The sequence below is a fragment of the Sebastes umbrosus genome, chromosome 14 (assembly GCF_015220745.1).
Source record: "Sebastes umbrosus isolate fSebUmb1 chromosome 14, fSebUmb1.pri, whole genome shotgun sequence".
NCBI classification, from domain to species: Eukaryota; Metazoa; Chordata; class Actinopteri; order Perciformes; family Sebastidae; genus Sebastes; species Sebastes umbrosus.
This window is the reverse complement of record NC_051282.1, coordinates 23063773-23089367: the sequence shown is the minus strand read 5'-3', so window position 1 is coordinate 23089367 and position 25595 is coordinate 23063773. Positions and strand designations below refer to the sequence as shown.

Here is a 25595-nt window from a genome sequence, read left to right as displayed (position 1 = left end):
TACCCCCCATCTCTTCATGTCCCTCTCTGCCCTCTCCTTAATGTGTCTTCTCTCCCTTTTTTATTGTTCCTCTGTTTTTTGACAATTGTTTGAGGTGCTGTTCCACTCCGTTCTCTCTCTGTCTTTCTCGCTCTATTTCATCAGCCTGTTGTACATCGACCTATCTTTCATCCCGCCTCTCCCCCCTCGGTGTCTTGTCGGCTTTCTGCTTTCTATTTTCCCTGCTCTTGTATTTCTGTTTCCCACCTCCCCGTCTGGCAGCTCCATCCTCCTTTTCTTTTTTTTCTCTCTTTTTCCCAGACGGACCGTGCTGTCTCATGATGCTCAGACATAGCTGAGGTCAACCAGTCAGGCCTTGGTGGCACGACTGGTTGGATTGTCTATTGTCATCTGTCCTCGTCTTAACTGACCACTTGAGACTGCCAGAGTCACAGGAGGGCGAGCGACACAGGACAGAGAAGACAGGAAGGGCATGAAGGCCGGGTCTCATCCTGCTTATCTAAACCGTTGATGGGGTTGTTACAAGCTACAGGTCATACCTCATTTCCTGTGGTCACAACCCAGTATGACACCTCTGACCGCTCTGTATATTGGACACAGAAAGTATAGACCACAAAAAAACATTTTTAGCTCCAAAAAAACAATGATGAAGATGTTAAAGTTGAGGACACAAAGTTGAGGGAAGAAGTGATAGTTCAGAATATCATTCTCTCTGCAAAAACAGATTTTCTATCCACTAGGGAGCAGCACAAACAAGCTGTGAACACAACAATTACTTATTATCATCTCTTCTCCATCAACCCCTGAGGAAAATCTGTCTCTTTAGCTTCCAGATATTCCACTATGTTTAACTGCTGGTAGCTAACAACGTCTGTGTACCATTTGTTGTTGAGCGAGTAGCTTGCAGTTGGTATTTAGAGTTGCCTTCAGATGCCTTTTACAGCCAAAAATTAGGTTCCAAGTGCGGCGAGAGTAAATCAAAACCGTTAATTTGTGGGCCCTAAAATCAATACAAAAAGCTGTCAAATTGTCTGTGGTTTCATTACTAGAGGTGACCCCTTTCATATACAAGTTGTCATGTGATCCATTGGTAATATGTGAAATAATCAATTATTGCCACTTCAAAGAAAGTCCTTACTTAAATACTTATTTGTGATTAGGAATCTATTCTTGATCTGATTTCTGGCAAAAACACTGACTAACTAACTAATAATTATTTAAATTATCTATTATATTGATTGTTTAGTCTATAGAATATGAAAGAAATAGTGAAAAGTTAAAAATGACCATCACAAGTTCACAGTGACTATGTTTACATGCACAATATATTCCGTTTTTTGCCCTTATTCTGAAAAAGTTAATATTCCTAGTACTAAGCTGTTTACATGGCTAATGAAAATTAATATTCCACTAATATTCCCGTTCACATGCAGCCATGCGTACTCCAATTAACGTAACCGGTGACGAACACAGCCTCCCTCTTTCATTCCTTATACCACCTTCTTGAAAAGATCGGCGTTGCAGTATTTGCGAATATCCAAAAACCTGTTGATATCCAAGTCTTTCATAATATTTAAAAGTAGGTGTGTTTCTCCTTCCGACCAGAAATGTTGGCTGTTCTTTTGGGAAGTATCTCTGCAAACTTTGTGTACAACGAACGGAGCTGGCCGCAAAAAGGCAAGAGGCTGCGTGTCGCAAACTGACATAAAAACCCCAGTTGAGACACATGTTCTGAATGTGCTGTATACATGATTAAAGAATGCTCCTATTAAAACCCGAAGAATATAGGCATATGTCTTAATCGGAAAATGCTCCATTCGGAATAAGGCCTTATTCAGAATCTCAAACTGAAAATGCTGTTTACATGACCCCTATCAAATTCATAATATTGTCGTATATAGTGGAATATTAGTGTGCATGTAAACTTAGACAGTCTTTTTGAAGGTGACTTCTATTTTTCCGATTAACAGTCTGAAACCCTAAGATATTACATTAACAATACTGTATGTGTGTAAATATACAACGTATATACTGTATATATATCTCTGTTGTGCGACTAATCAATCAGTAGACAAATCATTTCATCACAAGTTTCAATATTGTCAATGTCTTACTGCAGCTGTAGAGGCAGCAATAAGCTGAAACTAGTAGGTTGCCAGGTTTTAATGTATAAAGCTGTTTATGCCAAGGCTGTGCGGTTATCTGAAAATATCCAGTATTCTGTTTTGGCATGGTTTGATACCCGCTGCATTCTGAAATGTGAAAAAAATAATTACTGAAGTTACAGTCTCAACTTTGACTGCTAAATGTCACAAATCAAAAGCAATAAAAAATGATTTATCGTACTGAAGGCGTGTTACAGGCAGGATGGTCAGTTCCCCATTCGCCTGGGGAAAATGTTTTATAAAACAAGGTTGGTATTATAATTGATTTTCTACAATGGGGCCTATTGATCCAGGTTACATCTATTTTGTTGTCAAGTTTGGAGTGAGCGCTGCTTTGTTCAGTCAGTGATCACGTATTCATTTCAGGTGAGCTATTGATCAGACGATGCTGCTGTGCCCACACACGCACATCACAGAGACAGGCTCCCTTTTTGACATTTCTCTCAGGGCTCAACCTCTGTATTATGCATCTGATTGACATTTCCGTGCTATGTATGTGTAAACATGTGGCTCTTAAGATATTTCATTCATTCATCTATAGATCATCTCCTTCTCTCTGTGAGGTAAAAGCCCACAGGCAGTTTGGATACTGGTCATGAATACAAAAGAGCGTAGCCTATTCTTTGTTCAGCACATCTGGGCCGAATTTAAGTTAATGTTTTAGTTTGTGTCAGAATTTATGTTCTTTTCTGTAGCCATAATTTCAAGTCATTCAAGCCTGATTTAAAATGCAGTTTTGGACTTTATGAGCTGAGTATTAAAGAAAATGGACTCAAATCAGCCAGATATTTCTGCTTTAAACGTCTTAAATTTCAGGCATCTTTATGGATTGGCTGTGTTATGAGCCCAACGAGCATCACTCTAGAATAATGGTTGGCCTCACACCACCAGCCGGCTCTGTGAAATCCTGTTGGTCTGCGGTTGGCAGGCATGTGGAGTGTGAGTAAGCGGTCATGTTTATTTAGGTAGAGGTGGTATTTGAAAGTGAATTAGACTTGGAGGATTTTAATGAGACTGCCAGAGCATACCTCTATGCTGGAGTTGAGTGCCACTATGGGTCTGTTCTATCAGATGGTTGTACTGTTATTGGGGTCTCCACGGGGCCTTTTATACATCACATTAACATGCAGCATCTACATCTGAATTATATCCACAAAGATTTTTATCCATATTTATGGGTCAGTGTAAATATACCCCAAGAAGTATTAAAGAAGCATTAAGCCTGCTTTGAATCTTATTGCTATAAGCACCGTCGTTTGATTTGTGGAAATGAGATTGCATTCCTTCATGGCTCTGTTTACACCTGTGGCTTAGCTTAGTTTGCCGTTTGGATACAGTCCAGATACAGTTTGTGTTTGGATTAGTGTTTTAATGCCGGGTGCAATTACGTAAGGAGGGGCCCCTGTTCCACTTTGTTCCGCCTCGCTGTGTAAACCTCACTACCTCTTCATAAAACATGTGTCTTTGTAATATCTTGTCACACACACACACACACACACACGTAAGCACACACACTCAAAAAATGTTCTGCATTCAAGTCTCCTACATAACAGATGCGCACACAAACAGTCAACTTGACAAGGAGTCTCTTGCAAGAATATGATAAGGCACTGGCTCGCACCCACGCTCGCTCTCACAACAGTCTTGTTGATTCTTTCCGCTGTTTGCGTTTGCAGCTTGCCAAGAAGCTCAGGCTTTGGACAGACATGCAGTACTGACACACCTACAGACGGAGAGACCTGACGGACAGAGTCCAGCTGGCTGGTCATGGCAGCAGCAAGCGGAACAGATGTGTGAGGGACTTTGATCTAGGTGAGTACCAAATAGGGTGAGGATCTGGGGGAGGGAAGGGGGGGTATTGGTCTATACCAATATGAGGAAATAGCAAGTATACTGTAGAGGGGGGGCTGGGATCAGGGGTGTTAGAGACACTTTCAGCCTACGATACTGTTGTTGAATTTTAATGGCCAACATGAACGCATTTGACTTAAAATGGTGTCTGTGGGTCCTGCAAAGGTCTTAGAAATGTTTATTTCAAGGCCTTGTTTTAGTTTAAGTGTTAAACTAGCTCCTAACTACTGTATTTCATATATATTGCAGTCTCCCGGGTGTCATGTGTTCTGCACTGATTTGTCAGCCAAGGCATACAAACCAATAGATAATTTTACAGTTTGCAAACAATGACGTACGGAAGTGTGTGCAGACTGCACATGCAATTTGGCAACGGAAGTACGGTGTAGTGCAATAGCATGTCAAGCTATGCAAGGGCATTAACCACCAAAGCTCACGAATGCAACCTGAAGAATTTGATTTTCCAGATCCGTGTGTGCTTTTAGTGAGTGGGTAGAAGATGTTAGCAAGCGGCAATATATACAGTGGCCAGATAGAGAGTTTTAAAATCGGCGCTACAAACACAAGCATTTTGGATCGTGTCCTCCTCATTCCAGTGGTATTCAACAGGTTTAATAGCTTACAGTCATAGACGCTGCCGGTGTTTTGGTTTAACAAGTGACTGTGTTAACTGGTGACTCAGCCGAATGCGTCATGGTTGCTCGTAGCGATGGCACCTGTTGAAAACGGAAAATGTAGGCGTCCACGTAAAAGCCTTCAATCAATGTGAAATACATACTCATCTGTGTTTATTATGAACACCAACCATTTACGTAAGTTATTACAAGCAACCACGGAAGGACGCATTCGGCTGAAAGTTACCAACTAACACAGTCGCTTGTTAAACCGAAACACCTTTTGCTCTGAAACAGTCCTGATCCTGTCTAAATCCGGTAGAACTTTTGTCCACTGTTAGAATATCGATTCTCACAACCAAACACGCAACAACCAGACGTTTTGATGCTGATAACTTTTTTAATTCAATGTTTAAAGCTTGCTTACTTGTTTGGATGGATGGAGCAAAATGCTATTTCGTTGCCAACATGCGTGTGCATATTTTTGATGACGTCAGCTATAAAAGGGTCTACAGTTAATTTGATTTGCATGTTTATTTGTTTAACATGCTGTGTTCTTTGAATTCTATGTGGTATTAAAGTCTTTGCAGACATGTCATGGAAAATAACGAGCTGCTAAGTTGTAGCTCAGTAGTTTTTCTTAAGCAAACTAAGTTTCGTTTTGCTTTTTGAGACGCGTACACCTATTCTCAGATGGCTCGTGTTGAACCAAATAGTGGGTAAAAAGGAAATTGATGGTCCAGAATGAGAAATAAGGTAGATGGTTTGAATAGAAAACACAAACCTTCAAAAAGAATGAAGGTGACAGAAGATCTGAAGGCCACCAGTGGAGTAGCAAGAGAACAGAGGATGCTGCAGACACTTGATCATATAAATGGCAGCTGGTAAGAAGTTTGAGGTAGTATTCAGCCGTCATTTAGAAGTGGAAATATCACGCTGTTCTAATAAAAGTGAGAAAAGAGGAAGGAAATCAGGTTTGTAGAAGGGGAAATGAGGGCGGAGGCATGGAGGATGTGCTAAAATGAGAGGCCAAAAAAAAAAAAAAAGAACAATAAAATATATCCTTCAGGGGAAATGATGTGGGCCTGTGTGTTTCATGCTTCCCCCGAAAACTTTTCCATGTTAATTAGGTAATGCAAAACTAGCAAGAACAGCAAGACAGCAAGAAAGCAGGAGCAAAAGCTAGATGAAAAGACACACACTCTATTCAGTTAGAGGCCAGAAGACACACATTTTTGTTGTGTGCTGAGAGGAGAAAATAGTAAATGATAGTGAATTATTGATGTGACGTACTGGCCTGCTGGTGTGTACAGGTTTGTTTGCAGTTTCATTGTTTATTCAAACGTTTAACAAAGTGAATCTTTTATTTTTCGGTTTAAAAGGTAAACGTAGAGCAAAACGTAGAGACACGAGAGATTCCAGGACGCAGTTCAAATCCTTTCTCCACGTTCCCACATGTTCGGTGTGTGATTTACCTTCATATATTCAAAGTGAAAGTAGCATTTCACTTGGCAGTGTCTTCTAACATCAGCGTTGCTGCAGTGCATATATCCATGAAAATTAAATCTGTGTGTGGGATTTGTTGAGAACTGCTGGGATATTTTAATCACCTCCTTTCTATATTATCATACATACAGAGCATCATGCAGAATCAACAGGAATATGGTTTTGCAGATGTACACGTGAGGCAGTGCATGTGATATTGGATTTCTTGATTGTGACTCAATTTATGTTCTCTTGGGGAAACTACTATTATTACTAGATGTGTGTGTGCGTCTGTATACGCGAGTGAAAGACAGTCCTTGCTGACCCTGCAGTTACAGCCAATTTGCTGTGATCACAGTGACAAGTGTCTCCATATACAGTAGATACTTAGTAATTAGCTAAAAGGAGATGGAGAAAGGTTGGATTTGGTGGGGCATTAGAGGACCTGTCAGAGCGCCCCACTCATCTTACCCCCCCCAAAATCTGTCAAGAGGCTTGTCTCGGGCCTGTCCCCCCCGCCCCCCCCCAGTCCCCTCCCTTACACTTGGCTGCTCCAGTTAATTGAAGCCACTTCAGATCAGTCAGAGGAGCTGGATCTGCACGCCTGAGCAGACCACGGCGCTCACCTGACCTGTCAGTCACTACTGCCAGCTGCCTGCCACACACAACCACATCCCAACACATCGTTCTCTTTCACATCTATAACCTCAGGAAGCAGCAGGGATCCCGGAGAGACGCTCAGCGTCACACCCATCCAAACCCTCCTCACTCTCCGTCCCAGTTGTGTCTAAACCAGGGTGCATTTGTCAGTTTTTAAGAAGTGTATTATTTAAAGAGGACCAATTATGCTTTTCTGCTTTTTGTTGTTATATAGTTTTTTTGTGCCTGTAAAAGGTCTGCAAAGCTACAAAACCCAAAGTCCACGCCAAAGGGAGTTACTCTCCCCCACAGAAACACTGCTCCTGAACTGCCTGAAACTCCTTGATTGAAGTCCTGCTTTTTCTTCCGCAACATGATGATGTCACAGAGTAACACATTTGCATATTACCTGCCTAGCGGCTAGTTTGGCACGCCCTCATAAAAAGCTAGTTTGAGCGGAGCTGGAGCGGAGTCCGAAGAGTTTGGTTCAAAGCAGACTGGGCTTTTTCAGACAGGAGCTCAAACAGAGCATTTCAGACAGAGGGTGAAAAGAGGTGCTGCAGCATGTAAACATGTTCTAGTAGAAACTCAAAATACAAGTTTGCACTTGAAAGTGAGCATAACAGGTCCTCTTTAAACCCTTGAGCTTTTAGTTTCTTTCATTTAGGCAGGTGAGAGTGGTGGCTTTTAAACTCAAATAATAACCGTCCAGAGATATCCGCAAATGTGGACCTCAAATGAACTGCAAGGCAGTTTGTTAGGAGTTAGACCTTTATCTTCAAAGAGTGACCCTGAAAAACAGTTTTATGGCTATAAGGAGACGGGTGTTGTCATCTGATAACCAGTGGTTACTCATGCTTGAAAAGCCAAGCAAAACAAAATGAGCCAAGGGCAAACTTGCACTCAAGATGCATTGAAATGCTTTTTTCAATACATTTCCAAACTCTGCAAAAGAGCAGATGAGAAGTGTTAAAGCTCAGTGCAAACAAAGAGCCAAGACTGCAACACAAAGTGAGACTGTGCACAAAGCTGAGCTGAAGCGACACGGACTGCAATTGGATTTGTTTGGACTAATTTGCCTGCCGCATGGCTTTTGTTGATATATTACGGCCGAATTGAAAATTGTATGTGGTTATCATAAAAGCAGCCAATTCATGAATGCAACAAAGCAACTACTTGTCCCCTGATTTGGACCAAAACAAGCTGAGTAAGGTTTGCAAAGGCCAGAAAAGTGATACTGTGGAAGAAACAAGCAATGCTGTAATTCTTCTTGTGAGGACAATCTCACGGTTCTCCTGGAGCAGGCAAGTGGCTCAGTGCCTTGCTTACTGACACATCAGGAGGGCGGATGTTTGCTGACTGTTTGCACCATAGACTGCATATGAAGATGGATGGATAGGTCATAAATCCCGACTCTCCATGTTAGCGGATGGGACATGGGTCAAACTTAAAAGTCAAAGTACACATCAAATACCTTATTCCCAAAGATAGTTTCTGACATTTTAGGTACTTCTTATCACGCGGATGTCTGTTCAAGTGTTAATTTTTCTGATAAGTTTGTTTTTAATTAGTTACTTGATGCTATGAGTAGGGGGTTAGACGTCATGATTGACAGCTGTGATTGACAGCTGCTCTGAGTGAAGTAGTCGTGCAGCTGGAGGCTCGGGAATCGTACGAGAAACTTTCCATAACTGTCACGAGTCTGTGTAATAAATCATTGTTAATTTGATCATAAATGTAGTTATAGAGTTATTATGGTTAGTTGTTGTGTCTTTCTAGCCAATCAGCTACCGTGGTGCTAATGTAGTATATTTTGGCTTCACTTTTGTACAGGAAGTGGAGATGCATCATCCGTCTATATACAGTCTATGATTTGCACCTACAGGTCTTCCAGTTGTTGAGGGATCGTCCCTTTGTTGCACTAAAAGGGGAAACTTTTCTATGTGACATCCTGCAGGAATTCTGCAGCATAATAGTTTCCTCTTGAATACTGTGCTCCTGTGTTGGTTCTGCAACGCTGCCTTCCATAACACTGAACACTGGGGATGTGTGAAGTTGAACCACAGGGAATAGATCTTTTTGAGACAACCCACTCGGGAGTGAACATCTAAAATGAGAAGTGGAGCCTGTGTATTGTTTTAAATGCCAGGCTTCTCCTCATTCGGCGCGCCTTCCTGTGCGAGCCTTTAGTTGTAGCTCAGTCAGCTGACATTTAATGCTCAGCCATTACGTACTCCGCCGCTGCTTTAGTATAGGCCTAGTTGTTACCGGCATGAATATGAACAGACAGATGTGACAGCTGGCCAGCCATATGTGACAAGCCTTTTAGATCTTTACGCCTTAATTATTCCTTCCCTCGGGACCAATATTGACATTTTAGGTCTTAACACTCAGACCTTACAAACTGCCAGCCTCCAGTTGGCATTATGTCTCTTGGCAACCCGCGAGCAGACCGAGAAAGGTGCTTGAAAAGTGCTCACAGCTAAATTCATTTGTCAGCTGTGGTGTTTTCAAATTCATCAGTGTTATAAAATCTCTGTGTGTTGTTTACTGATAAGGAGCTGTGTCAAAGGTTTTCTTTTGTTTTTTCTTAATGAAGTTTTTGTGGGAGTTTTTGTTAATTTTCAGTGAGGGTCTGAGGTTGGAAGGCGTTGTTTTCATTTATTTTCATAGTGTGGGCGTTGAGAAACCCTTGGAGACTTGCTGTGATTAGAGGCTACACAAATAAAATTGACTTATCTAATAACTGGAAGAGGAAGTTGAATTATTCCGAACACTGTATCTATAATTATCTAATCTTGCCTGCAATTTTCACACGGCTCCAATAATCCTACTGCAGCATGCAAGTGATATTTTATTTTATCTCGATGATGTCACACCACAGGAGAGCAAATTCATGGTTTCTACGCTGAATGAGCTGCCGCAATCTCTTTTGAAGATTTGACGTGTGTATTTATCACGCTGTTGTATAAGCGCTGCTCACAGGAATGAAGGCAACTTTGTCATTTTTCTCCGTGAATCTTTTTCCTCTCTCCGTCTCTATTCCCCTCGCTGTGCGTCTCACCCGGGTCGTCCCACACATTTTCATTTCTCTTGTTATCCCAGGTTCTAATTTCAGTTGCCGCGGCAACCCTGCGGCTCCCTCCACTTATTCCTCCTCCCTCGTCTCTCTAAGCTCCTTGTTAAGCATGGCAGAGCTGGTCAATGATTGTGTTTTATTTATATTTTTCGTCTGGTAGGGTTCCTTTCGATGGGACCACACACGTCTGGCTTTCTTTCTACTGTATTTTCGTTACATGTCTTTCTTGCTTACTTGTTTGCTTTCTTCTTTTTCTTGTTTTGTTGCAGTCTGTCCTTGTGTTGTTTTTTCTCATGACACTGCAGACTGCCACTGTTAGCTGTCAGTCGTGCAGTAAATTGTGGTCACTCAAGGACACTAGGTGGGCCGTGGCTGCTTATCCAATGCCATACTTGGAGGCAAATTAGTTTGCTCAGTGTGCCTTGTCTGATTGTTTGCTTTTATGCAGATCAAGTTGAAATGGAGTTCAGCCAAACTGTTGGTTCATCAGTAAAAATGTGCTAATTTGTAGCTTACTTATTGTAAGGGATGCATAATATAAAACTGTTTACACATATCTGAGAACTTTGCTATAATTCCCATGGTTATCTTTAATTCATTGCAATGCCACCATATGCTTAGTCTCCACTTGTTATAGCTACTTTGACTGTAATGTTTTGTGCATATTTAGACGTTTTGCTAAAAACACTGCTGTTTAAGTATCTCCCCTGATTTATTATTAATCACTACAGTACATCGTTTCAGTGTCTGCATTCACTTACTGTAAAGCAGATGAGCACAATTGACTTGAACTGAAATGTACAGCAGAAGATTCAATTTGTAAAAAACATTTTTTTCTTTTTTTCTACAGCAGCTGCAACCCTGAAAGCTTTTCTGTGAGATGCCGACTTGAAAACAAGCTATTGTAAACAGGGAAATTAGAATTGCGTAGTATTTGTCAGGTTTAAAAAAATGGATGAATCTGTTTAAAGCTTAAAAACAAGAGGAAATATGTGCCCAATGCACTTTTAACTAACAAATGAATCATAAACACATCAGATTCACGCCATTTAACAGCTGTAAGTTTAATATTTGTCACAATTTTATGGAAATCATTGCCTGATACCTCTACATGGTAGCTTAAAGTCAGTTTGACACACTAAAAGACCAGTATAATATAGATGTATCCTGGGACTGGACAGTTTGATGCTTGTTTATTTCTCAGCAGAAATTTTTCTCACTTTTTTTTTTCTTTCCTTCCTTGTCTCCTATTGTTCATCCTTCCCTCCCTCACTGTCTGTTTTTCTTCCTTCCACACTTATCTCTTAATAACATCTCTGAAACTGTTATACTGTAGATATCACGCTGTTATATCTGTAGATAATGCCAACAAATGACCACACCAGGATGTTTAAAACTGCAAGTCTTCACATTCTTTAAATGGTAATACAGTGCAGCGCTCATGGAGTGAATATCAGCAACCGGAAATGATTCTAAATTGCAAAGCTTTATGTAGAGATTAACCAATACCATCTTTTCTATCCTGATACCGATTCCAATACCTGAACTACCTGTACGGATCCGATACCAGTATGTTAAATACAAACAAAACAACCCGTCACTATCCATCTGCAGACGTTCTATATTTCTACTAGTGGAAGTTGTTTCACTGGGTATACTATATATATATATATACTGTATATATAGTATACCCAGTTTTACTGATGCACTTTCCAGTGTAAAATATTGCCAAATGCCAACATTTTGCTAGCTCTGGCTAACGTTACACTCTCCGGTAGTATCTGCCCAATTGGTACTGCCCATGTGCAACTCTCAACAGAGATGGGAAGGAAGCGAGATGGCTCACTCGTTAGCTCGTTAGCATCATCAGTTTCGGACGAAACAGTGGTTTTGATGGAAGTAGCTAACGAAAGAGCCATCTCGCTTCTTTCTCATCTCTGTTGAGAGTTGCACATGCTCAGTACCGATAGAGCAGGATGTACGGATTGGGTATGGAGTGAAAAGTGTTGTTGTTGTTGTTGTTCCTGCGTAACGTAAATTAGCTGATAAATGATATGATAATGTGATATCGGATCGGTGCAAACAGTAGACTTGCATACTCGCCGATACCCAATCCAGCATTTTAGGCGGCATGAATGGTGGCGTCTCACAGTCAACACTACAGAGGAATGTTGGCATTTGGAAATTCTTTGAATGACTGAAGAAAAACGACTCTTTCGGTTACGTCAGTAACTTCTTCAAGACAAGTCCATCTTGCTTATCCGAAGTTACAGGGACTGGAATTGGATTTGTTTTGACACCTGTCTTCCTTGTTTGCTTCGCTTTCTCAGTTTCTGTCTGTCAGGATGTTCCTGCTTCTTTTTTTTCTTACTCTTTTTCTCATTGGTCATAGTATTTTGTGGACAAAACCTGTTTGTGTTTAGAAGCGTCAGTGTTAGAAAAAGGCAGGTCCTCCCACTATTTAATTTTTGCTTTTGCTACTCTTCCTTTATTAAAATCTCCTATTATCTATATGTATCTTTGATACATTTATATATTCAACATGGTGTAAGATAAATGCTGTCTGGCTCCCTACTGTGTTTTTCCCCTATGTTCTTTCTCTGTTTATCTGCCTCTGTCCCTCCGTCCATCACTGTCTGTTGTTGCCACCATGTTGGCATCTGCCGGAGCAGAGAAAGTGTCTCTGGTGCTTTTGATCGGCCGTTCAGAGATGGGAATGTGTCCGCCTGACTCAAATGACTTCATTAGAGAGTGATAATCTCAGAGGGGGTCGCCACCAAAGGCAGCCTGATGCGACTGATTTGTCAGTGCCATTTAGACAAAAGATAAAACGTGTTTAATAGTTAACACGAGTAATTTCAAATGGCAGAATAAGCAGAGAAGATGAGTTTTAGGGCTGGAAGTTTGGTATAGTGACAAGAGTGCTCTCAGAGATAGTGAAAGAGAGGTAGGTGAATTAGGAAGGCTTGGATTCTGAGCATAACTGTTGGTCACGGTCCCAGATTCACTGCAGAGATCTGAAATGTCACCGTGTGTGTGTGTGTGTTTGTGTTTGTGGTAGTCTAGCAGCTTTATCTGCGTGGCATTTCCTGCTTTCAGAACCAACTACGACACCATCTGATGACCCTCCAAAAGGCTCGGCGCAAAGAATATTGAGGGGAACACATGTAACCTTAACATGAATTAGGAAAGCTTGGATTCGGAGGGTGACACAAAGGGTTGTGTCACCTTTACCAACACCAGCAGCTATTTTGAGGGCGTTATCTTAATAGTGTTTGTTGTGGGGAGTTCGGATTTGATTCCCCCATGCTGGCTTTTCTGTGAGCCCCTGTGTGCAGGTAATGAACTGATCTCAAATCAGACTGCTGGCTGATTAATACAGATGATATGACACATTCACAGTCGTCTGGCATCAGCTTCGTGGCTGCAACTTTGCAGTCGTTTCCACTTCAGCACTGCGAGGATCGAGGTTGGCATTTAGGTGCCAGCAGCCAAACAGAGACGTACGACTGCAAGCACTCACCGCCCACCACTATCTCAACTACGGTTCTTCAGGGACTGGATATGGAAAATGTCACCTGAAAATTATATGTAAATATTGAAACTGTTGAGATTTTAGCATTTTTAATGTCGTATATCTCCTAAAGAGAAAGTCACAGTGATAGTAGCGTCATTGAAATGACATTAACATACCGAATGCCACACACATGGGGTATACTTCTGCTTTTTAATTATGCATAATTAGCTAACAATGTGAGCAATATGTACAGGCTCATGCTCATTCATCTGAATTATTTGTGATGGGAGTAGCAGTGAAATTTAATCAGTACAAGTTTTTCTGATGATTTTATTTTAAAAGTTTCCTCTTTTTTTATTTTATTTTTACTCTTAAAGGTTCATCTGACCCGCAACATTTTTTCTCTAATGGCATTTCCCTTTTTACTATCAAGGCTGTGGATTTGACACTTTTCAGAGTGAGACAGCTCATTTTCAGCCCTCACTGTATAATGTATGTGCTCTTTAATGTATAGATAACAATGTATAAAAGGTGAGGAGATCACTGTTGGTTTAAAAAAAAATCCATCTTTTATGAATTAAATGGAGAGCATTTAAAATTCTCTCTGAATATAAATGAATGTGTCCGTGTGTGTATGTGTGTGTGTAAATGTGGTAATTGGGAGGCAGAGTGACGTTGGGGCACACGAAGGAGTAACCCTTGTCGTACCAAGTGCAACCGATGGATAGAACTGAACTTATTAGCGCAGCTACCTTTCCTCTCCCTTCCTCTCACTGAAAAGAGCAACAGCAAAGCAATAAGACAGAGAGCACCATGTGCACCTGTCTCCCGTCTCCAAAACTCCTCAACGGTCTGTGAGGCTCTGCCAGTGAATATATATGAATCCTGTATCTGTAGTGAATGGGAATGAAAAACCCTCGTAGTTGACAAATTATGTGGTAAATAATGAGATAGATGCATTCACTCATTAAATTAAATATAAAATACCTCTCGTTGTGTAACCATCAGGTAGTGAATTAAATTATTACTTAGCGCATGTCTTTGTTTCCTTCTTTGGATGTTATGAAATACAGCCTCAAATCAGTAGACAGCAAAGGAGAACAACACCTTGTCTTGTATTTCAGAGTTTCTGAAGACTTCACACCTTTTGTTGTTGATGTGTACTCTGAGTCTCTACATTCAGGATGCCAATTTGTTCACTTCAGTAGAGGTGATGGAAACACCTAATTGCGTTTTACATTTTGCAGCATTTCAAACATCAGTTTAGAGTTTGCTTGACATTTGAGTTCTTGTATGTGTGATATTTTTTTATTACTTCTAATGGACACCATGTTCACTTTAGAACTTCACATAGAAACATCTTAATAAATATATAAAGAATAATAGTTTTTATGATGTGACATGCTATGGTTGGTTTGTTTAAGTTTGGGCACAATAAGGGAAAAAAGATGGACCATGGTTTGGTTAACTTAGTTAAAGGTGCCATGTGTTGTATCTGGCGGCATCTAACTGTGAGGTTGCAGATTGCAACCAACTGAAAGTTGTGCAAACAAAGTGCCGTCAAAGCCGAAAGTTAAGTTTCGATTTCCGCTCAAGTCCAGGCAGGCTGCATGTTGGATCATGCTACATGCTACTTGCGAAGGAAAAACTTGAATTTGTTCTTTAAATCCTTTAAGTTGTGGAGACCTTGTTTTTCTTCAAGGGTAATGTAGCCTCCATTTTTAAGGTGGTGTACATGTTAAGAGGAATAATAAGGGTTACACATGCACGAATGTAGACACACTTTTACTCAAGTAATATTCTAATAGGTGACTTTAACTTCTACTAAAGTCATTGTCTGGTTAGATATCTGTACTTTTACTCAAGTGTTGCTTTCAGGTACTTCATCCCCCACTGGTCATAATTCCCACGGCGGCTAGAGGGCACCTGAACGTTAACATAATGTTGTCTTGGTGCATTTGCTGAAACACGTGATTCTGTCAATTTTCTTGGGAGGACAGTCTCAACAAAGAATGACCCAGGACCACCGCTGTCGGTGACCCTGTACGGCGGCTCCCTGCTTCAGTGGTTACTGCTGAGTGGTCTCAAATATGAGATAGAGATTAGATGTGACACCTGCTAAGAAGCAGGAATATTGTCCCCTCAGGTGAAGATAGGCAGCCTCTCCCCCTCATGGTGTTAAATCGCCCTTGATCCCCATATTTCAGCATGGTGAGATGGCAGTTTGACAAGTTAAGTGAACAGTTGATCTTAATTGGCTCCTCTTCAGTCTGTGTGTGTGGATCCACTTTGGTTTGAAGTACATTATGCTAATGGAAAGACCAACAGTACACTCTTAGAAATAAGGCTTCCAACAGGGTTCTTCCTGAAAGGCTGATGTTCTACCCAGAACCATTTGCTTCTAAAGAAATTTTTTGATGAAAGTGTTTTTCAAGGGTTCTTTGTAAGACTAAGGGTTCCGTTAAGAACCCTTTTCATCCAAAGAATCATTTCTGGAAGAAAGAGTTCCTCAAGGATTGTTTAAAGCTGTTAAAAGATCATCCCAGCCACATCCCCAAAAATAGTGATTCTGAAACATGATTGTTGTCTTATAGGGACAAGCCAAAGAACCCAATACGGTTCTAGTTAGAACCTTTATTTCTAAGAGCAGGCTCAACAATAAGGATTGCACACTTGCACGTGGCAAGTAAAATTCCACGTCGGGCTAGTAAGTTGATGAGCTGAAGCGCAAGCGAGCATTTCAATTATCCCGGAAACAGGAGTTTAGTTGGGTGGCGATAGAGAGGATGTGGGCAAAATTCCAGATTAATTTACTTAAATTAAGATTAAACATGACAATTAATTTTGTCGTTATTTGATAATCGCTAATAAATAAAACAATTTGTATAGAGGCAAGTGTGTTGTCACCACACAATGTATCCTCATACAACGCCTTGTGTGATATCTTACAAAAAGTTATTCCTCATTTTTTGTGAGTTTTTCCATGAATGTCCAGCAGCATGCAGACAGACTTTTCAAAATAAACTTCTATCTTTAAAGGAAACAACTTGGAAAGGTTTAAGCAACAAAACTACTTAGTTAAGTCTAGAAAAACATCGTGGTTTGTGTTAACATAACTTCAAAAGTGCCATAACTTAAGTACGGAAGTTACTACTAACAACAATTGCCATTTTCTTTTGACCTAGTCAAATGACCACGGCAAACCATTCAATGTATGTGCTACTCCTGTTCTATTTCTAAAGTAGGGAAACATCTACAGTACTCAACAAAAATACTTTTCATTGATATTCAGTCCATTTTGATGGGGTCTTGAAGCAAAATACCAAATCTGGTACACCTTGCTGTCAATCATGCCTTCTTTATTTGAGGATACATTCAGCAAATTCTTTTTTTTATGTCTCTCTCTTTGCTCTTTTCCCCTCCAAAAACAGTGAACTTTAATGGAGATCCACACCAAGTTTGCCCACACTAATCTTCTTTCTCTCTTTTTTTTTCTCTTGCCCACATGACTCAATCTGTTTAAGATGACATCTCACAAATTCAGTGACTTGTACTGCTGCCGGCACAGTTCGTCATTATAATTGTTGGAAAGTAGGGAGGAGATGGTGAGGAGAAAAGGGAGTAAAACCTCACTGTGTCTGAAACCCCTACCTTATTTACTCATCCACTATTGTCCACATATTAAACACTCAATAGTTTTGAGATTTCAGACACTAATCATGCATCATTATTTTCTGTCACCATTGTCATCTTAGGAACATCAGTGAACCGTTGAATTCTACATTTCTTGTTCCACCGAGGGATTGTTTTTATGGCTTTATAGTACATAAACAGATAGTCATAGAATTCAGACTCTCAGATGAAATGGCTGAATGTAAGTATGCTACACTTGGTAGCAAATAGGGAGCGATTCTGGACAAAGCACCGTCGTGGAGGGGGGGGGAGCGTGAAGGGAAGATGAAATTGTCCCTCACTGAAATGCCTTTATATGTATCTGGGGATAGAATGGAAGCAGTTTTACCTAAGGCGACATTCCTGTGCCAAAGCAAGCTCAAACTGTAATTAAAATGGAAACAACATGGGGAGAAGGTTGGTGACCTGAGTCTGACTTGGTCTTAACCTTTATATTTGAAATTCTAATCATGTCATGAACATTGAATCAATTTTTGTACAATGCTGTTGTATTTGCTGTTTGAAATGTCATCACAACTACAAGTTCTGATTTCTTAGGAAATCAGTAGAATATCAGGCTGGATTCAGAGTGCATTGTAGTTATTTATGTTTTATAAAGCTCAGCAGCAACAAATATTCATTATAGGACCCATTATTCTACTCTGTAGACAACGCTGTGAGAATACATACTATATTTCTATGTTTGTACATTCTTTGGGATGTATGAAACAATTCTTACTTCACACTTTTTGCTCAGTATGTCAGAGATAACTGATATCTAAGTAAATGTGTTTTATATTGCATACAGTATCGTCATTAATAACCATAGACTGTAAATTAAAAGTGAACGTAGTCACCGTGGCGTCACCCATTGGTTTGCGGACTACGGTTTTGAAGCCGTCTTGGTTTTTGGCCGTCACCATCTTGTTTTTTTGCAACCAGAGGTGACACAAGAAAGTGGAGCTAAGTACAACCGAACGCTTGTGGGCATTTTTAGGTGAAACTGAAAACACTGTGAAAGGGTTCAAGTTGTAAGACGAAAACACAGACAACTCCCAGACCGGATAACGCCGTGGTAGCGACTTGTCAGTCACAAGGTAGCTACGCCCTAAAGCATCCCCTGCTTTATGGTCTATTTGACTCTAAATGGGACCATAATTTACTAAATGAACATCATGCTGTATTGAAGAAGACTTGAAACTAGAGATTGAGACCATAAACTCATGTTTACAATGTTTACTGAGGTAATAAATCAAGAGAGAAGTAGGCTCATTTTCTCATAGACTTCTATACAATCAAACTTCTTTTAGCAACCAGAGGAGTCGCCCCCTGCTGGCTATTAGAAAGATTGCAAGCTTAAGGCACTTCATCATTGGCTTCACTTTTCAGACCCCGGAGGTTGCCGCCTGTTCATAAGCCACTGTCAGGTTCACTTATAATCTATTCTTATGGATGAAATATCTTGTTTTGCGTCCCGCTTTGGTGTATAAAAGCTGAAACCTGTTGGCCTATAAAGGCATTGACTGAGTGCACACATGATGTCCAACAACACTCTGTGATAAGAGAAGGATCAGAGGAGATTAGACAAGCGGAGGGGATAAAGATAGAGCTAAAGACAGGCTTTGTTTTTGGCCCCCTTATGAGTCAGGGCTCCTGCTAATTACCAAGCTCTCTGGTCCTTGCTAAATGTGTTTGAAATCCACTGGATGCAGATAATTGAGCTGGAAATGTGTTACATGACAAAGTCACGCTGAAGGACAACCACTAAAAAAGGCCTCCTCTCCCACGTCCCCCCTGTTTTCTCTGTCAGGCACACTTTTGAAATAAAACTCCCCCCGAATCATTCATTCCACAGCGTTGGTCTTTGTTGTTTGCTGAGATTGAAGCTTAGGGGATGTTTGAGCCACCTATTGTGATAAGCTACAGTCAAATCAGAGACGGGCCAACGGTGGATGTGTCAGACAGCCCTGTGTTTTCTTGTTGCCGAAATAATTGCTTTTAGTCTTCAGTTTAGGGAGAGATCCTTCACACATCATCATTGCAAAGGAGAAAAATGTTTTATAGCCACAGGCTGGATGTGTCTGTCCATGCATCTCAAGTTTTATCTCTCAGCTAAGCAGTCGCTTGTACTTGTAGCCTAAATCTCAAATTGATTTCAGCGCTTCATATGAATATTGATTCACTGGCTTGGATACATTGATCCCGGGCAGAGATGGGCCTCCCCTGAGAGTGTTGGAGTAAAGTGAAAACAAGGTGAAGAGAGACTCCTCGTCGTTCTATTTGCATTTTAATTATAAATTGCATCATTGCACTGAGTGCGGTAACAAAACAACTCCCTCTACCTCCATTCATACCTCCCTTTTGCTCCAAGCTCGGCTCGCTTCATGAGAATGAAACTTCATGCGGAGACGCCTCTGCAGGGCTGAAAATAAAAAGGCAGGGTAATAATACGTAAGAGCAGATCCAGAAGTCGTGTGGATGAAGGTGAAAGAAACTCTACCTCAGTGGGTGCATGCAAACGCTGTTGCACATACAGTATATTGTTCTCTAGCAGCTTAGTTCAGACTGAGGGAGGAAGAAATATATTGTCAAAAAAATATATTTATTTTGATGGTTAGACAGACTTTGCTCTGTTTGAGTGGGCGTCTGTGTTGGAAAAGAATACACAGAGTGAGAGCGAGCTGTGGACTTGCTACAGCCAGTATCATTTTGTCATTTAGAAAGCACTTTTCTGTTGTTATCTTGGCTACATGGAGCCCACTGTGGTTTGATGTCTGCCTCAGAGTATATCATTTATATTTTTCCCAAGTCTCAAATTTTCACAGTGGATTTGGCTCTTTCTGCCGTTTGTGTTTGTGTGTGTATATCTGCACTTATGTAGAAATGTTGGTATGTTGGAGTCGTGTCTAAGGACAAAAGTGTAGATTGAAAGGCTTTATATGTGGGACTTAATGCTCCAGTCTGGATTTTTCACAGGATGGCATTATGTTTCTGTAAACACATGTACACACTTGCAGGTTGGTCTTATTGAAGAAGTAATATTGGATGTTTCAAGCTGAGTATGCAAAATATTAGGAGAAGAGTATGCCGATATATTGATTTGCGGTAAACGGGCTGTTCTCATACACCTTTTGTAGCTATACTTACGAAAAGGAATGCACTGTAATTTGTATACATCCCCTGAAGATCATGTATTTACTTAACAGACATTCATTCACAGATTGCTGCTTTGTGGCAAAATATGTAAACTTTACAGAGACCGAGTGTTCGACATTTTGTAAATATGGTTTTAATGTTGTGTTGGAGCTGCTCTTTTGCTTATGTCTAAATTAATACTCGATAAAGCCTAGACTTGTTAATGTGTCGAAACAGTGCACAATGAACAAACTGCAAAACAAACTGGTGGCTGCAGATTTTTGAAATGGCGGTTGATGCCGTCCTGTGAATCATGAGTAGCCTACATGACCAGTCAGAAATGTTCAGCGCTGCAAGCCCCATCCCGAAAATTCCTGTACTTTTGGAAAGTATTACCCCTTGACCAGTGCCTTTTTTGGAGGTAAGATGTCCCTGGAAAATGTCCCCGGAACTTAATTTAGACCCCGGGGCCAGTTGCATAAAAATAGACCTAGTCTTTGTCTTAACTATAACTTTAAGTCAGACTTGCAGTTGCTATAGATGCTTGTTGCACCAACTAACCAAAGCAAATTCCTAGTGTATACCTCATACACCTGCCAATAAACAAGATTCTAACTCTGATTAAATGTACCTGTTTCATTTATCTTCCCCATAAGTGACTAATGAGAAACTGGCTTAGATAGCCTGTCGCACAATGCATTATGGGTGAAATAAGACACTTCACAGAAGATAAAAAGTGGCAGATGCAACAGCAACACCATACCAAGTATGGGAGAAAATAACAGAAAAGGTAAACTGCATAAATCCAACAGTTGTAAGAACCGTGACAGATGTTCAGAAACAATTCAAGAACATGGAAAAAAAAGTTATGGATAAACAGTTGAAATAGTTAACTAACTGACCTTCAACGGATTGTTGCTATATCAACAAAGCTCTCACCTCAGGCTTCGCCCGGGGGAGAGGTGGTTAACTTTCCTACCTCAAATTAAGTCAGTCTTAATATTTATGCAACAGACAGGCTTAATTAGACTAGTTAACCTGACAATCTAAGACTATAGTCAAAGGTCAAGAGTAGTCTTAAGCCACTGGTCCCTGCGGTCGAAATGCAAGGATTTTCTCAAAAGGTTCCTAGTTCCAGGGAAAGTTCCTGCGGTCGTAAAGGGACTAAACTGAGACATTGAGTCACACAGCAGCTGGTCAGCTCTGCAACAGAGCAAAGCTGCTTCTAGCCACAGTGGGCCATTGATTATATCAAATGATGAATGATGATGTAGTGATGAGAGCTGAGATTTCTCTCTCTCGTGTCAACCTTCAACAATTGCACTGTTCCCTATGTGCCATGTTGTGTGCATGTTTGATTAATTATAGAGTAATCTAATTATTATGATTTAACTGTTTAAACATGATGTTTTTGGCATGACTATACTTGCGTCACTTTAATAGTCAACATGTATTTCGGGAACTGCTGTCAGTCAGTGTACTAAGTACTAAGTACAAACAACACTGTGAAGTGATCTCTTAGAAATGTGGTCCAATAAAACATCAATGCAATGACGGCTTATCTCTAAAGGTGACACCAGAACTCAGTTAATTAATGTTACCAGCCATAGTAGTGATAGGTATACTTAATGCTGTGAAGTGCAGCTAGGTTATTAACATTACTTAATTCGGGCTAAGCTATCTCACTCTCTTGATGTGAGACTTCTTACGGTCATTTTCGTTATCTTAGCTGCATAAATTAATACTTTTTATATACAGTTTTATATCATCTAAAGTAGGAAATGTGATCAAAACGAGGGACTAAAGCAATAAGGAAGAAGTGTGGCGCCGGCATGGTTGCCTGGTTTTATAGCAATCGTGACTGGGTTTAAGAGAGGTATGCAGAGGAAATGGGGGAGTTTAGGTGATGCTTTCAAAATGGGAGAAATAAAGGAGGCAGAAAGAGGAGATAGAACGAGGAGAACATCAGTGATATGGAGAGGGATGGTGATGTTGTTTCACCGGGGTTTGCGCCACGGTGGGAGGGCCTCTCTCTCTGCCAGCGCCTCTTAATCCATCACACCTCCTGCGGCCCTGGATCCGACACACTCCAGTGTCTCCCCCAACCCGCCGCCGCCGAGTTCGCGCTCAGCCCTGTCATGCATGTGTGCCCACTGTTCCCGGCATTCTCTTATCCCTGTTTTCACCCTCTCTGAGTGAGTGTCAGGGCTATCAGCAGTGCCTCGGGCAAGATGGACAGACACGGCTTTTACAGCGGACATGTTTTCATACATGCTCCACATACAGCCTTGTTCACACATGTGCGTCTTTCACTCACACCTGAGAGGAAATTCCGCCTATTTCGCTCACCAGTCTCATCTGCGGCAGCTTCTTAATGGCAAGAGAACTAGGTTTTTGAGCGCCACACACTTAATTTCCTGCATTCTGGTGAATTTGTATGCACCAATATCTGCCTTTTGCCCATCAAGTTATGGTACAAAATGTCTTTATTCATGTAAACGCTCTCAGCTTTCCAGTCATAGCCAATTTATGCAATTCCAAGATTGTTCAGGGACCCCAGAATGCAGAAATATTCAAATACACCATTTTTAAAATAAATGCATGCAAAGAACTGCATAGTGTTTGCCTAAAGCTGCATGGCAATGACATAAAGTGGGCCTATCTGTAAAGGGGAGACTCGTGGTTACCCATAGAACCCATTTTCATTCACATATCTTGAAGTCAGAGGTCAAGGGACCCCTTTGAAAATTGTCATGGCAGTTTTCCCTTGACAAATTTTAGACAAAATTTGGAGCGTTATTTAGCGTCTTCCCAACAAGCTAACATGATATAGTTGATACCAATGGATTCCTTATAGGTTTTCTAGCTTCATATGATACCAATATCTTGAGACTGAGCCCGCTACAGCCTCTTAAAGACAGTAATGATTGCCAGCGATCCTGTGGGGCTGGTCTCAGAGGGATTGATAATTATTTTTTAGGGGTGCTAAGATGAAATTTAGGTGTGCTTGAGCACCTCTAAAAAGAGTCTAAAATTGCCACCGCATTAGTGTCAGAGACACCATGGAGCTACTTTCCTCTCTCATGTCTGCTGCCAAAACCCCTGAATCTCTCATAACGGAGAGTTGGAATCACTTCCGTCATATGATCCCTGTGTGTGTGCTTATTTGACAGGAAGCTCGCCTCCAGCCAGCTGTGTATGATTTTTAGAAATGAGAGTCAGCTACTTCACTTGATCAGTCTTGCTGATCCCCCGGATGCGTCTGCACATGCTCGCTGTAAGCTTCCTTCGGAGCTCCCGTCCACTTTTAATGCTATCTGACCTGATAATGAACAGGCTTCATTAACCCTCTGTCAGATTTCTCACCAGAGCTGGAGCAAAGAGGGGAGTGATGGCGGGGGGGTTGTTAAAAAAAGCTCTAAGCTGTGGAATAGTGAGTTAGCATTTGGGTGTTTGATTCACGTTCAGAAATGCGTCACACATACGCTCAAAGCTGCAACATTCTGTCACTCAGCCTGAGCTATTTGGCACGTTTTCAGTCTTTGTAGTCTTTCCCTCTAAACTCTGCAGCCCATCTCTGTACCTCTCTGTTTCACTCGCTGCCTATTGTCCCACAAGGTGACCCTCTAAACACTCCAAGATCCCCGCTGTGCTCCCCTTTCCTTTTCTGCAGCAGCCAAATCACACAGCTCCACCCCCTGTCCACCTGGTGGTGGTGTCTCTGCACCGTGCCACCCGTTTTCTTCTCCTCGCAGCAGGAAGCGGGTCCCTGGGGGAGAGGCTAGTGGGAAGTTCTCTGTATTTGATGTTTCCCTTTCATTTTGCAAGTTAAAGGGAATTTAGATGGCGGCACGTTGTTTGTGAGCGTGTTTAGAAGTGCTTGTGTGTGCTGGCATTGAGAGTGTAGTGTGTGTTCCTGTTGTTTCTTTTTCATAATAGATTTATATTCTCTTTTTGAGAGTCTCAACAATAGCTGTAATGAATTCCAGAAGGCTTTCCATTTTTTCAATTCTGTCACTCTTCACCTCCTATTTCACAGCAGGCCTGATCGCCTGAAGTCCTGGCCATATGGCTATACTGAAGGGAACTGAACTATTTCATTCAAATCCATTGATACAACTGCATATAAAGGGCTTATTATCATCATTACCAGCAGCCAGTGGTGGAAGGTAACTAAGTACATTTACTCAAGCACTGTACTTAAATACAATCTTGAAGTATTTCCATTTTCTGCTACTTTATACTTCTACTCCACTACATTTGTATCTGATAACTTTGTAGATTCAGATTAAAGAGGACCTATTATGCTTTTGGGCTTTTCCCCTTTCCTTTAGTGTGTTATTTAGTTTTTTTGTGCATGTAAAAGGTCTGTAAAGTTACAAAACTCAAAGTCCACGCCAAAGCGAGTTACGCCTAGCCACAGAAACACTGCTCCTTAACTGCCTGAAATGCCTTGCTTGAAGTCCTGCCTTTTCTTCCGTAACATGGTGATGTCACCATGTAACACATTTGCATAATACCTGCCTAGGGGCTAGTTTGGCACACCCTCAAACAAAGCTACAGTAGTTGGTGCGGAGCTGGAGCGGAGTCCGAAGAGTGGTTTGGTTGACCAATCACAACAGAGTGGGTCAGCTGACCAATCAGAGCAGACTAGGCTGTCAGGGCAGGAGCTCAACCAGAGCGTTTCAGACAGAGGGTGAAAAGAGGTGCTGCATCACAGCCTGTATGAGAAAAATGAAGCGTTTTTTGAACATTAAAGAATGTAAACATGTTCTAGTAGAAATCCAAAATACAAGTATGCACCTGAAAATGAGCATAACAGGTCCTCTTGAAAAATGCAAGATACAATCAACAATTAAATGATGATGTATAATTATAGGTTAAGATAAAACTAAATGGATCCCCAGGGGGAAATTCACAGGCTACCCAGCAGATGGAATATACAAAGTAGTTAAAATTAGCTCCACCTTTACCAGCTGCAACATTTCTGAAATGGGCCATTCTGCATAGTGAGTACTTTTACTTTTGGTTCTGTAAGTATATTTGATGGCAACACTTTTGTACTTTTACTTAAGTACAAATTTGAATGCAGTAATGTATTTCTACACTGTGGTGTTGCTACTTTCACCTAAGTTTCTTAAGATCTGAGTAGTTCTTCCACCACTGCCAGCAGCTATAGTGTGTCTGCTTCTAAACAGGGAAAAGGTACTGTAAAGTTATCTCATGTGCCTTTTGAATTCATATATGTATAAACAAAATCCAGTTTAATAGAACATTTCAGGGCAAAACAGCGCCTGCATTTGCATAGAAGGGAGGACTCTTTACAGTGAATTTATATTTGTTGAAACAAATTAGTCTCTCAGTTTTACGCCCAAGTAATAAAGAATTGTCCTCCTTATTCATTATATTACTTATATTATGGAAGAAGTTGCTGTCAA

General features: G+C 40.9%; 1 protein-coding gene across 9 annotated transcripts in view; it reads left to right on the top strand.

Annotated features, from left to right (window-relative positions):
• Positions 1–25595, top strand: part of LOC119501673 (speckle type BTB/POZ protein) — a 207765-nt gene that overhangs the window by 46422 nt on the left and 135748 nt on the right. For all 9 annotated transcript variants that reach the window (XR_005209876.1, XR_005209877.1, XR_005209875.1 and 6 more), the window contains one exon: positions 3842–3977. The gene's annotated coding sequence lies outside the window, so the exon portion shown is untranslated. The remainder of the gene's footprint in view (positions 1–3841; positions 3978–25595) is intronic.